The 12,989-nt window shown below is 34.2% G+C and overlaps 1 protein-coding gene across 1 annotated transcript in view; it reads right to left on the bottom strand.

The window, feature by feature from the left end:
* The window catches only part of LOC127849039 (collagen alpha-6(VI) chain-like), a 76,722-nt gene extending 76,038 nt beyond the window's left edge, over positions 1 to 684 (bottom strand). The window contains exon 1 of the mRNA XM_052381763.1: positions 322 to 684. The gene's annotated coding sequence lies outside the window, so the exon portion shown is untranslated. The remainder of the gene's footprint in view (positions 1 to 321) is intronic.
* Positions 685 to 12,989: the final 12,305 nt, after the last annotated feature.

The raw sequence follows: 12,989 nt of genomic DNA on the forward strand, positions 1-12,989 counted from the left end.
GGTCAAAATACTGAAGAAACTTGAAATGTTCTTAAATGCATGTTTCAGGTTTTGTAATAGCTTATTTATCATAATAATGAATAAAAAACACAAATGCTTTATTATTCCCATAAAAAGATTATTTATGGTCCTTTTTTCAAGTTTGATTGTGGAAAACAGATGTGTCAAAATGATGCAGGCTATATTTTTTGCAGGAGTCAAAAATGAGAAAATTAAAACATGCTTGCATCAAAATACAGGATTCTGTTTCATTCAAAATCACTGTTAGTGATTCTTTTTTTTAAATATATTTAGTTTGTTTGTATTAATGTTACTTCTTACCTTAATAAATAACCACTGTTAATCCTGAATTGTTCTGCTACTTTGGCAACGTAGTATCCATTCACAAAATGAATAAAAGCTTTCACATATGGTAAGCGCACTAATATTTGGTCAAAGTCAAAGTCAAATTCCAAAGAATGTAAATGCTAACACAATCGCACACGAGAACAGTAAAATTAAAACGTTCAAAAGTAAATCTATCAACCGATTGACATCAATATTTTAATACCTAGATTATTACATAGGCTGCACGCGCGAACAGACAGACAGCGGTAGAATCAGCTAGTTAGGTCAACTTACAACTAACTAACACGACTCTAAGTTTAAAACTGAATGAGTGGTGAAACCAAACCAGCGTTCGGTGTCTCGCATAGCACGCGAAGTGACTGACGATGAGGTAAAGTTTACAAACTACATCGTCAGCTGAAACGATTGTGTTAATGTTGAAAATAATTGCGCCTAGTGTAATCGCTTCTTTCCGCTACAGCGGCGGAACGAAAAGTTATGTCAAAGTGCATGTCAATGATTTATTATTATTGTTATTTTATTTTAATTGAAATATATTTATGCGCGTTACTTATTCTGAGATCATCATCATAAGTTGCGCAAATAGTGTAAAAAAAACCTCCTACCTTTTTAAAAACAGTGGCTAAACAAATAACACTATTTAAATGTTTTTATTTAATTATTATGAAATTAATATAAAACAAATCTTATCGTGCGCAGAAATTGCAAACAAAAGCTTATCACTGTAATAAAATTGTTGACCAAAATTTACCATATTAATTCAAAAACATTTGTCAAATAAGGTTAAGGTATGATTAGCAAGATACACAAGTTTAAACGCACTACCCTTTAGAAATAATAACAGTTAAACTAACTATTGTGATGATGCTTTTTAAAGACATTTTACATGGGAATGTCCAAACATCGTTCTGCATTTCCTTGAAGAGAGTATCAGCGCACTTGAATGAAAGCGAGTATATACTTATTACTTATTTCTCAAATAAAACGAATCAAGTAATATCCACACAATGACAAGCTTACAAACAACATTTAACACACGTCAAACGGTTCGTTTAATTCAAAACAAAGCTATATGTTTTCTTAACTTAAGCTAACGTTTTTATTTAATGAAGCATTACAGGTTTTACTTAAAAGCCTCGCGCTCGTTAAACAAGTGTAGACAATTTCTCAAAACGATCATAATTTTCGTATGTAAACTGAATACACAAAATTCATCTGGAAATATGCGTTGCAACCCGTTTAAGTCATGATTTAAACGCACGGGGTTTGTTCCGCAGGAAACTGCATACTAGACTTTGAATGAAGCAATTACTTCGGATGGTATACATGGCGGTACAGCTTCAAAATGGTTGACCTGTAACGGTTTATGCTATCAACTTTTATATATTACACATGCGTATAATATATTATGTCGAATATTTCAATAGGTTTTAATTACGCTAATGCGATATAAAATGATACTAACTTACATGTTTTCGTTTTTTTCTTTTCACATCAACTTTTATCAGAACATTTTACGTCTTACCATTTTTTTAATTTCCCATCATAACATGGTTCGTGATCTTATGTTTGTTATAATCCAGCCGCAGTTATCTGATTGATTAAATGGGGCATTACAGTTGTCACTTTAAAGCGTCCTAATGTTTTAAATTGTGTAGACGCTGTTGTAAAACGATCATAACTTTAGTAATAAATAACCTGTATCCACTAAGTGTGGGGGCACCAATGTGTTGCAAATGAGTATATCATTAATTAGCCATAGAGAAAACTGGGCTTAATGCAAGTGCGGTGTCGTCCCAGATGAGCCTCAGTGCGTTCGTCATAGGCTAATCAGGGAGGACATTTTCCGCAGGCACTGGATTTCATTAAGACTTTCTTAGCCTGTGCACGCACATGAGTTAAGCCCCATTTTCAAAGAGCCAAAATCAAATTTTAGTAATTGAACTGTATCCACAAAGTATGTGTGCACCTTTCTGTGGCAAACAAGATTAATTACACACGCTCTGCCATTTACTGTTTCTTTGTCATAAGATTTTGCCCACTGTACTTTGCCTTTACATATTGCAATTACCTAGATGAAACGTGGATACATTTTCAGATTTAATATCAGTCAATTGACCTGGCACAACTTTTGCAATCAATCATTGTGGGTTACGAAAATATCTTCTTTGGTCTATGATAAATTCTGGGCAAAGTATGAGGTACGGCAAGCCTTAAACCGGTTTCAACCTAGAATGCGTTGACTTGACCGTTCCGAGGCGGTGATTCAGGTTTTGGTCAATTCATGTTTCGGTTATAGTTGGTTTTCTGCATAAATCAAGTGTATAGGAAGAATATTTATTTCCTGATATGCTTTCTGGAGGTTCAGTGATTGCCACAGACACTCAGCATTAGTTACAACCCCCCTTTCCCAGCTGCTACCCCCTCGCTAAACTCCCAAATTTTCATTTGTTATACAAAATAAAAAGACAAAAAGTTAGTCGAATTTATTTTATTTTGTTTAACTAAAATATATATATATATATATATATATATATATATATAATATATATAATTTGTCGACTTATTTTTTTTTCATTACAATAGAACTCGCATTCAATTCTTCATTTCGTTTTCTTAACAAAAGTAGTTTAGTTGATACAAAGAGGGTCGAATGAAATAAAGGAACAGGTATATCATTCGTATTATTGCCCATACACGCTTTTAAATTAAATAGGAAAACTTTTTTTTTTGTTTTGATCATATGTTCCTATGAAAAAAAAATAAAATATACAAATCAATTGTGTCCGCTTGTATTTATTTGAACATGCAGTTTGCTCTAAGTTTTGTTTAAAAAGCACGGCCAAATTAAACCATTAATCAAGCAAAATTCTTGCGTTTTACAACGCAATTTCTCGCCAAATATGTTACCGAGTTCATACACGCAGCCGGTAAAATTAACTCACGGAGACTCTTTGTTGCTATCAGTTCGTTGATTCCGACGAAGGGTCAGTGGCAAAGAGGACTGAATTAAATGCTTTTGCTTAGAGTGACCAGCAGCTTCTGGTATATTGGGGAAGATGTAACCTTCGTGAGTGTAACGCTTTGAAGCCATATATATGACCTTTGACCTTGACGGATGACCTTAACCTTTCACCACTCAAAATGTGCAGCTCAATGAGATACACATGCATGCCAAATATCAAGTTGCTATCTACAATATTGCACAAGTAATGACCAATGTTAAAGTTTTCGGACGGACGGACGGACTGACGGACAGTTCAAAAACTATATGCCACCCTTTAGGGGCATAAAAATACATACATAAGTCTTCTTACCTTATAAAAATATTCTTAATATGTTAACTCAACTTTAAACTAAGTATGCATGACGTCTCTACTTATCTTCAAATTACAAACAAACAGTCAGGATGTAAATATTATGGGCTGACTGTTACAAGAAATTAACAATGCGGATCAAATATTTTACCGAAATAAGAATGTGTGTTTGCTTCTCTTGTTGTACAAAAATCATTCGAGATTTTAATCATGGGTGTTCATTTTCATTAATTAAATATGAAGCGTATGCAATATTCCCAAGTCCTATGGTGTCAACTTTAGACATTTATTAAACATAAACGTTATTTATCACGTACATGCCTACTTAAATCAACGTTAATTAAAAGTTTCATTCATTCAATTGTTGTCTCACTGGCCATTTAGTGTCGGTTCGTAAAAACACCACTAAACATTAATCTCATGAACTATTTTAAGGTTCATATTGCGTAGTATTGGTAGGCTATTAAAGTGTGAAATAAGACACAAATACAAAACTTGTTACATTAATGAAGCCGAAAAAAAAACACCATGTAAACATGCAAATCATAATTGAGTGAAACAAAATATAAACGTATCAGTTTTATTTTATTAATTATTGTTTACTTTATACTCACAGCGTTTGCGTCAACGATAAATCTACAGCTTAGTTAAGAAAGTTGACGGTAGGCAACAGTTTTCGGAAGTCGGATTTTAAGAAATGAAAAATGCTGGAATGCTTTTTGCTTTTTGTCAGATTACGGAAGTCTTACAATAGGAATTCCAAATGTAAACGCCAACGTCTTTTTGCCCTTTAAGATTTATTTTAAAGGCATGTTCCAGCGTTTGGATCACGTGCCTAAATGTCTGCATTAAGTGCATGTCTCCTTTAATATGAAAATAATTGTGCTAATTACAAGCAAACAGTTTAAATGGGAATAAACAAATTTACGTTATTGCTGCCATATGTGAAAAAAGAACTTACTATACGTTGCTACTTAAGTAAACGACATAAGTCTAGGAATCCCAAAAACACAGAACACATGAATGTATACGTTTTTTATTGAATTAGTGTTGTCTCTAAGTGTTTTGCGACTTTATTCAGGTGCAATTCGGCTATTCCTTTTTGTTTTAACATTTCATAAGGGGATGCGAATGGCATGCAAATGGGCGTGTCATGGAATGCGAGGACATGGTGTTTTCATCTATTTCTTGTCTTTTTGTTACAAAAATTAACAAACTTCAAATGAAGTAACCCACGTTATATGAATATTTTATGTTAAGCTCTTTGTTGCATATTGTGACCAGTATTATACTGGCAATTTTGTACTTGCATGTATTGCATTGGCAATAGGATAATGACCTTTAATGTATTGACTATTAGAAAATGACCTGCAAATGTATTGCTCATTGAAAAGTGCTTGTATTGTATTTGCAATTAGGCAATGATCTGTAAAGTATTGGCGATTAGGCTCTACAATAATATTTCTCTGTTGATAGTGTTTCTGGAATTCCATTTTCCAAAATGTACCAAAATCCGATATGACATATTCGCAAATGAGTTGTGTACATAAATTCAAAGTTGAATAAGAAACCATTGACCTATTATTATTTTACTAATATGGCCGATGTCGGTCGGCCTGTGGACAGCATACGTTTTAATTTGTCACTTTTACTGCAAGAAAGTTACAATTATAATTATAGTAATATGGTGTTTTTTCAACGACACTCCAATTCAGCGTTTTACTAAAAAAAGAAAAACACTAACACATTATTTGATCCGTTAAATCATTTATGCCTAGCGTCTAGAAAAAAGGCACTGGCAAACAGCGTTGACCCAGATGAGACGCCGCATGATGCGGCGTCTCATCAGGGTCTGCGCTGTTTGCTTAAAGGACATTTCTGTAAGAAATATTCTAAATACAGAAATAAATATACTAGACATCCCTAATTTTGGAAATAAATTGATCCAATTTAGAAGGATGTGAGAGTCCACTAGGCTTAAATTATTAAACTATTAAGCGATTTAACAGACCACAAACTGTAAATCGACTGTGTTTGCATATTGTAATATAATGCTGAAAACATGATAATGCTTATAGTACAAGTAAGCACACCAATTCAGCACGTTTGGCAAAGGTTTGTGACGATAAACAGACGTAGTCTTTTAAAATATAATATCCTAGTGCAATTAAATAAATTTCATTTCAATAACAATAATTGTAGAGACATAATAAACGCGGCAATACATAAATAAATACCTATTGCATTTACAAGGCGCAATATGTCACTCAATAAAAAACATGAATAATTGTACGTATTATAATGTGAAATTTAAGTATAAATGCAAAACGATTAACACCGCTACGCTATTTCGTTTTCATAATCCACAGTTTGCACTCCATAAACAACATTAATAATTTTATATATTTTAATTTTAAATATTTTATCATGAAATGCATACAAAATAAGGCGGCGGCGCATTTTTTGGCATGTATAAGGCGCTATAGTTTACATAATAAACACCATTAATAATTGTGCATATTTTGTTTTGAAATTTAATTTTTAAGGATAATGTCTGACTCATCAATTTGAAAAGCTCAAAGTAGTGAAAAAACTTCAAATCTGACTTCATCGCCTATACTAATGACGAAAATCAATGTGGTAAAATACAATTTAAGCATGTTAGTTTAAACATATTAATATTAGCTCGATCGCATCGAAAGCCTATGGCTAAGTTGAAACGGTCTTTAGTCCGTATCTTAAGACCCAGTACTTGGTGTCTTTTAGAGTGATCAAACGATTGAACCAATAACCTCCCGACCTTCAAGCATACCTAGCATATTCAAAGACTGCTTTCAGTCTTCATTTAACAGTATACACTAATTGCATGTGGGAAACGACAATCATCATTTAGACTAAAGCGTCTTGAGTCATATACTGTTTGGTATATACATATAATGAAGTCCACTACATATATACTGGAACATTATGTTTCGCCTAACCGTTCGCAAAAAGTTACAAGGGGTGAAAACTTCGAATTTCCTGTTTCTGATAGCGTACCAGATATACTCGTCTCAGAGGTTTACATTTCCTGCTGTTCAAATGCAGATCTTGCACATTGCCCTGTGAAACCCGTTAAGTGTTGATCCCCAACGTCTATCCTGCTGGGATTAATACGCACCATTAAATTAAATATTATTGCAATAACTCATCTTTTTGCTTGTAATGTATTTGTAATCCAAGACACAGGAAAATGAATAAAAGTCAAATTTCTAGGAACATTACGATTACATTACTAACAACTGAGTCAGAATGGACTAGAATGTGAATATTAAGTATTTGAAATGAGCACCGTAATGATGCACCGCTTGGGTTAGGTCTTATCCAACATGACGTCGGAAATTGCAACGCAGAATTATAGATACTTAATTTAACATCTTCCTAAAAACGATGAATATATGTTTACAAAGCTAATCGTGATTCTAATTTTGGAAAATTGCCGCAAAAGCATGAGTTTCTTATTATTTCCGAACATACTGGAATTGTTTTCACTAATGAAACAAATATTCACACAGGATAAAGTGCGTTTTTTACAAATTTTATTGCACTTTTCTTCTATACCTAATATTAATTACGCGATAAATGGCAATAAAAAATATATTGTAAAGAACGTGTTGATAAGACGATCACGTGCGGAACCCCACATCGTAGGCTGTGCTTCTGAACGAGCAGACGTTATATAACAACGAACTGTTATTTGTTTAGGCATCAAATTACATAGCACTGATTAAAACATAAATATTATATGAGAAATAAAGCCCTAACATGTTGTTTGTTTCGACTTACATCGAAAAATCTCATAAGGATATGTAGTTCGACGAAATAACATGCTAAGACATAGGTCTGGAAAAAGAATTTGTGTTATGTAAAATTTGCTTGTACTCAAGAACAATTAAAGCTAATCACGGTAAAATATAGCAAAGAAATAAGACGCATATCAACATATGTGAGGCACTTGAAACGTTTAACAGTTGTCTTCACTTAAACTAATCATTCTTCCAACTGCTTAAAGATGTCATCATTTATAGTGAATGTTAAAATCTTAAGCAAACATCAAACGGAAATCAAAATGAAAAAGTTACACGCAATGTAATTGGTAATTTATTCAGTTGAAAATGTATGTTCACGTGAAACATGCATTCTCATAGGTCCATAAGTATAAGTAGACAAATGTTTCTTAGTTTTCCCTTGAGCATCCGCAATCACGTGATAAAAACTGCAGTGCAGTACATGAACGATTTCCTGAGGGAATGATTATAAGCCCCGATGCTATTACACAAAGCATTCGCCTGTAAAATACTTGACACCGCAAGTTATGTAAGCGTATTTGAGACGTCGGACAATTTAAATATGATTTATGACTTTGTCTCCTCAATTGCCGGGGTCCTAGAGTCGTTTATGTGTTGTATATGCAGTTATTACAGGCATTTGGTAATGTCATGACTTCATGGTTTGTTAACTTCCATTTTTACGGTTTTTATCAAATTGATTGATATGAATTTGTTCACTATGAGAGATTTGCTAAAACATATACAAACTCAGTATTCCATAATTGTTATTATGTAGATTTGAACTCTTGAATTATTTCGCATGACACGCTGTCCAATGACTGTGAACATAATTAATGTACAGAGTCATTTAAAAATCTCACAATAAATGACATAGTTATGGCCCGGACAAGCTCATTTATGGCCATTTTTCACTATTGAACTCCAAGTGTGACCTTGACCTTGAAGATATCGACGTTATTCTTTCGCATGACACATTGTCCAATGATTGTGAACAAATGTACCAAGTAATTTTAAAATCTCACAATTAATGACATAGTTATGGCCCGGACAAGATCATTTACGGCCATTTGTGACCTTTGAACTCACAGTGTGACCTTTACCTTGGAGATATCGACGTAAATCGTTCGCGCGACACACCATCCAATAATGGTGAACACATGTGCCAAATGATTATAAAATCTCACAATGAATGACATAGTTATGGCCCGAACAAGCTCATTTATGGCCATTTTCGACCTTCGAACTCAAAGTTTGACCTTAACCTTGGAGATATCAACGTAATTCTTTCGCGCGACACACCGGCCAATGGTGCTGAACAAATGTGCCAAATGATTTTAAAATCTCACAATGAATGACATAGTTATTGCCCGGACAAGCTCATTTATGGCCATTTTTGATCTTTGAACTCAAAGTGTGACCTTGACATTGGAGATATCGACGTAATTCTTTCGCGTGACATACTGTCCAATGATGGTGAACAAATTATCCAAATGATTTTAAAATCTCACAATAAATGATAAAGTTATGGCCCGGACATGCATTTGACCTTTCTTTGAACTCAAAGTGTGACCTTGACCTTGGAGATATCGACGAAATTCTTTCGTGCGACACACCGTGCATTGATGGTAAACACATTTGTCAAATGATTTTTAAATCTCACAATAAATGATAAAGTTATGGCCCGGACATGCATTTGACCTTTGAACTCCAAAAGTGACCTTGACCTTTGAGATGTTGATGTATTTTTCTCACACGAAACACCGTCCCATGATGGTGAACAAATGTACCAAGTTATTTCAAAATCTAACGATAAATGACATAGTAATGGTCCGGACAAACTTTCGGTTTAAAACACACTAAGTGACCCTGTGACCTAGTTTTTGACACGGCATGACCCATCTTTAAAATTGAACTATACATCATCTAGATACAACTTGTGACCAAGTTTGGTGAAGATCGGATGAAATTTCGGAACAGACAGACAGACCGACAGACCGACCGACCGACCGACCGACAAAGTAACTCCTATATAGCCCCCATTACCAATGTTAATGGGGGTATAATTACTTTAATGTAATATAAAAGTAACAATCTATGATATGTTTCAAACTTTGTCTTCTTCACAGCATACGTGTAAAGCATTCTGGTAAGTTTAACCCTTTGCCTGCTGGGAAATTTGTCGTCTGCTAAAATGTCGTGTGCTGAATTTCTAAAATTAGCATTTTCTTCGATTTTTTTTTAAAGAATACTTTCAGAATAGCAAACAGTTTGGATCCAAGTGAGACGCCTATGAACGTGGCGTCTAATCTGGATCCAAACTGTTTGCAAAGGTCTTCAAAATTCGGTTCCAGCACTGAAAGAGTTAAGCCATCAATCAGTCTACAGCCCATTATAGAACTCGCGAATTTATTAATTAATAACAACATGGAATTATATATATATGTCATTCTTGATCAAATATGCTTTGTTCGTTCGTTTACTGTAAATTTTCTAATACTATTTCAAATTAAGTTTCCAACAAATTTCAACGCAGCTTCATCACATATATTATTCGTGAACAGCACATTGCAAAGCTTTCGACATGTAAGTCAATGGTTAACCACATAATGGGCCTTAAATATTGCCACAATATTCGTAAATTTTGTGGGTAAATCACAAACATATTTAATTAATAGAGTTTTCACAGCGTGACGCTGCAATTTTAACAGGTGAAACGTTAGCATAAATCCAGTGGCACGTTCGTTTATTAAAGTGAAAGCATATAGGCAAAACGAAGACGCCTTGTAAATTTGAGGGGTTTCGTGTACATAATACATAAACGCAGTTTTTAGTTCATTTCACATTTGCATATGTATGCATTTCTGTGCCACCTTGCACCGAAACTTCGTCACGCCTTACACGCTGAAAACAAACTAACCGACATACTGAACGATCACAGGTTTGAATGACCTGGTACAGTTTATTAAGTTTAGGTACATGTGTTAGTAAGCAGAAACAATATAAAGTATCAAGTAGCCTCGCTCTGGGAAAACAGGGCTAAGTGCAAGTTCGTAAACTGTCTTCCTAGATAAGCCTGTGCAGTCCGCACGGGCTGAATAGGAACAACACTTTCCGCCTTTATGGAATGTTCGTGTAAAGTACCATTTTTTCGGAGCGAGACTGCTATACAAGACAAAACATACAAACGACAACACAAGACAAAACATACATCAACTATTAAAACAGAGCTCGCAGTCTTGGAGCTGGCATAACTATTGCCACGACCAAAAACTTCCCAAATTGTTAAATCCCTTAATAGTTTAGAGAAGATTTTTGTATTCGACGATACGTTTGTCATGTAACAAATAGGAAATACATAAAAAAAAACTGGTAAAGAATGTCTAATTCATAACAATTTTATATGAAAACATGAAAAACGGACTTTATGCATGTGCGCAAAGTGTCGTCCCAGATAAGCCTCGTCCCAGATTAGCCTTTGCAGTCATCACAGGCTAATTAGGGACGACACTTTCTGCTTTTACAAATTTTGTCTTTAAATAACGTCCCTTTTGGAAGGAAATTCAGTCTAGGCGGAAAGTTTCGTCCCTGATTATTCTGTGCGGACTGCGCAGGCTAATCTGTGACTCAATTTAACGCTCATGAATTAAGCCCCATTTTCACAAAACGTGGTTCAAAATATATAATAAACCTTTATAAAAGAGTTAGGCATGATGATTTGTACAATTATTTCACGATTTGAGAATTATTCACAATTGTATCAATTTACTGAAAATCTGTGTTCTTTTATATATTTTAAAACAGTTGTCAGATAACAATGTATCATTTTCCGCCACATAACTTAATACTCATCGGAAAAAAAGTTCTATGTAAAAAAGTAAATCACAAGCAAGTTCAATCCTATAAAAGATGACATAAAGTGTGATGCTATCAAACGCAGCCAATTATAATGTCGCTATATGTTTATAATTTCTAGATGATCGCTTTGGGAAATTGCGATTTTGTGCATAGCAGTTGCAAGCAAAATGTGCGCAGTAAACTGCACCATGGCTTGGCAACAGATACTTTGGCAGAACTAGATTGGCCGAATTGTTTGCATACTGTGACAACGTATATAAGATTGCTGACACCTCATGTCTGATAAAACCAGATTCACACGAATACTAAGAGCATTCCTTTACATATGAGGCGAATTCTGGGAAAGCGGGGTTTAATGCGTATTCGTTTCGTGTAGTCAAGATTAGCCTGTGCATTCCGCACATGCATTAAGCCCAGTTTTCCCAGAACGCGCTTGTCAGCCGAATTTTTTATACAGTGACGAAGTATAACACTGGCCTGTGTCAGACGTCAGAGAAAACAAGATTCAAACGAAACTAAATTCCTATGAATGCACATTGTTTTCTTGCGATTACTAATTCCTTAGTATATGAGTGTAATCATTATAATGGAAGCGTTCAAACTTACATAACTTTAACAGCATGTTTTGTTTATTCCATCCGTTCTTTTGTATTTCAATAAGTAACAATGTAATGAATGGACATCTATGTATGTTAAATTGTTATGAACATTTGTTTTCACAAGCCTTTCAATGTTAACATGCATCTTAAATTTTAAGTAATTCACCAATAATTCTTTAAGTGTGTACATTTTATTAAGTCTTAATTTCGGGGCACACTTCCTCTTCTCAGATTCTTCGCAAAGATAGCAATAGGGTTTTAAGACGACAGAGAAACATGTTTCAGAAACATTCCCATTGCTGAGCGGTCTGTTTAAATATCTTATATAACATCTCTACGGCCATATAAATGTGACAACAGTATTGTTTCTATTACCGTTAATCAGCACACTAAATATGTCAGAGATAATTCCAGTCAGAATTGAACCACATCGTTTTTTGTTTCATTGACACGCTTTACATGTTAGACAATACGAAATTGCAGCCCATCCTTAAATATTTTAGTATTCAATTTGATCGTTAAAAACGACTTTATAAATTGCTAATGCGAGTGAACAAGATATCAAGTTTAAATATCTAAGAAGCAAATAACACAATGATTTAAAACCATGACCTTAGGCCCCAAGACTGTTTTATAGATCATCTTTGCACACATTTTACAGTGGATTTAGTCGTCGCTTATGTAGACAATAAAACGATCGCATTCACTTAATGCACGTTGGTGCAGTCTATTCAACGCTAAACGTAAACATTAACATAGCTATAAAAAGCTCTATAAAATAAAAGTGCACACGCTATCGAATCTTGACATTTTTGTTGGATAAAAACAATCGATTATTGTTTCTTTAACAGCCTTATTAATGTACTTAAGTGACAAACGTTACATTAAAACATTGGATTCGAAACGTATAACAAACGCGCACGAGTCGTCGCCGTAAGAAAATGCGGAGTGCACAGGCTAATAAATGAATTATTTGTGTAAGGTCTTACCTTTACAAATCACCACAATAAATCCTGAATTATTCTGCTAATTCAACAGCG

Source organism: Dreissena polymorpha, chromosome 10 (genome assembly GCF_020536995.1).
Source record: "Dreissena polymorpha isolate Duluth1 chromosome 10, UMN_Dpol_1.0, whole genome shotgun sequence".
Classification (NCBI taxonomy): domain Eukaryota; kingdom Metazoa; phylum Mollusca; class Bivalvia; order Myida; family Dreissenidae; genus Dreissena; species Dreissena polymorpha.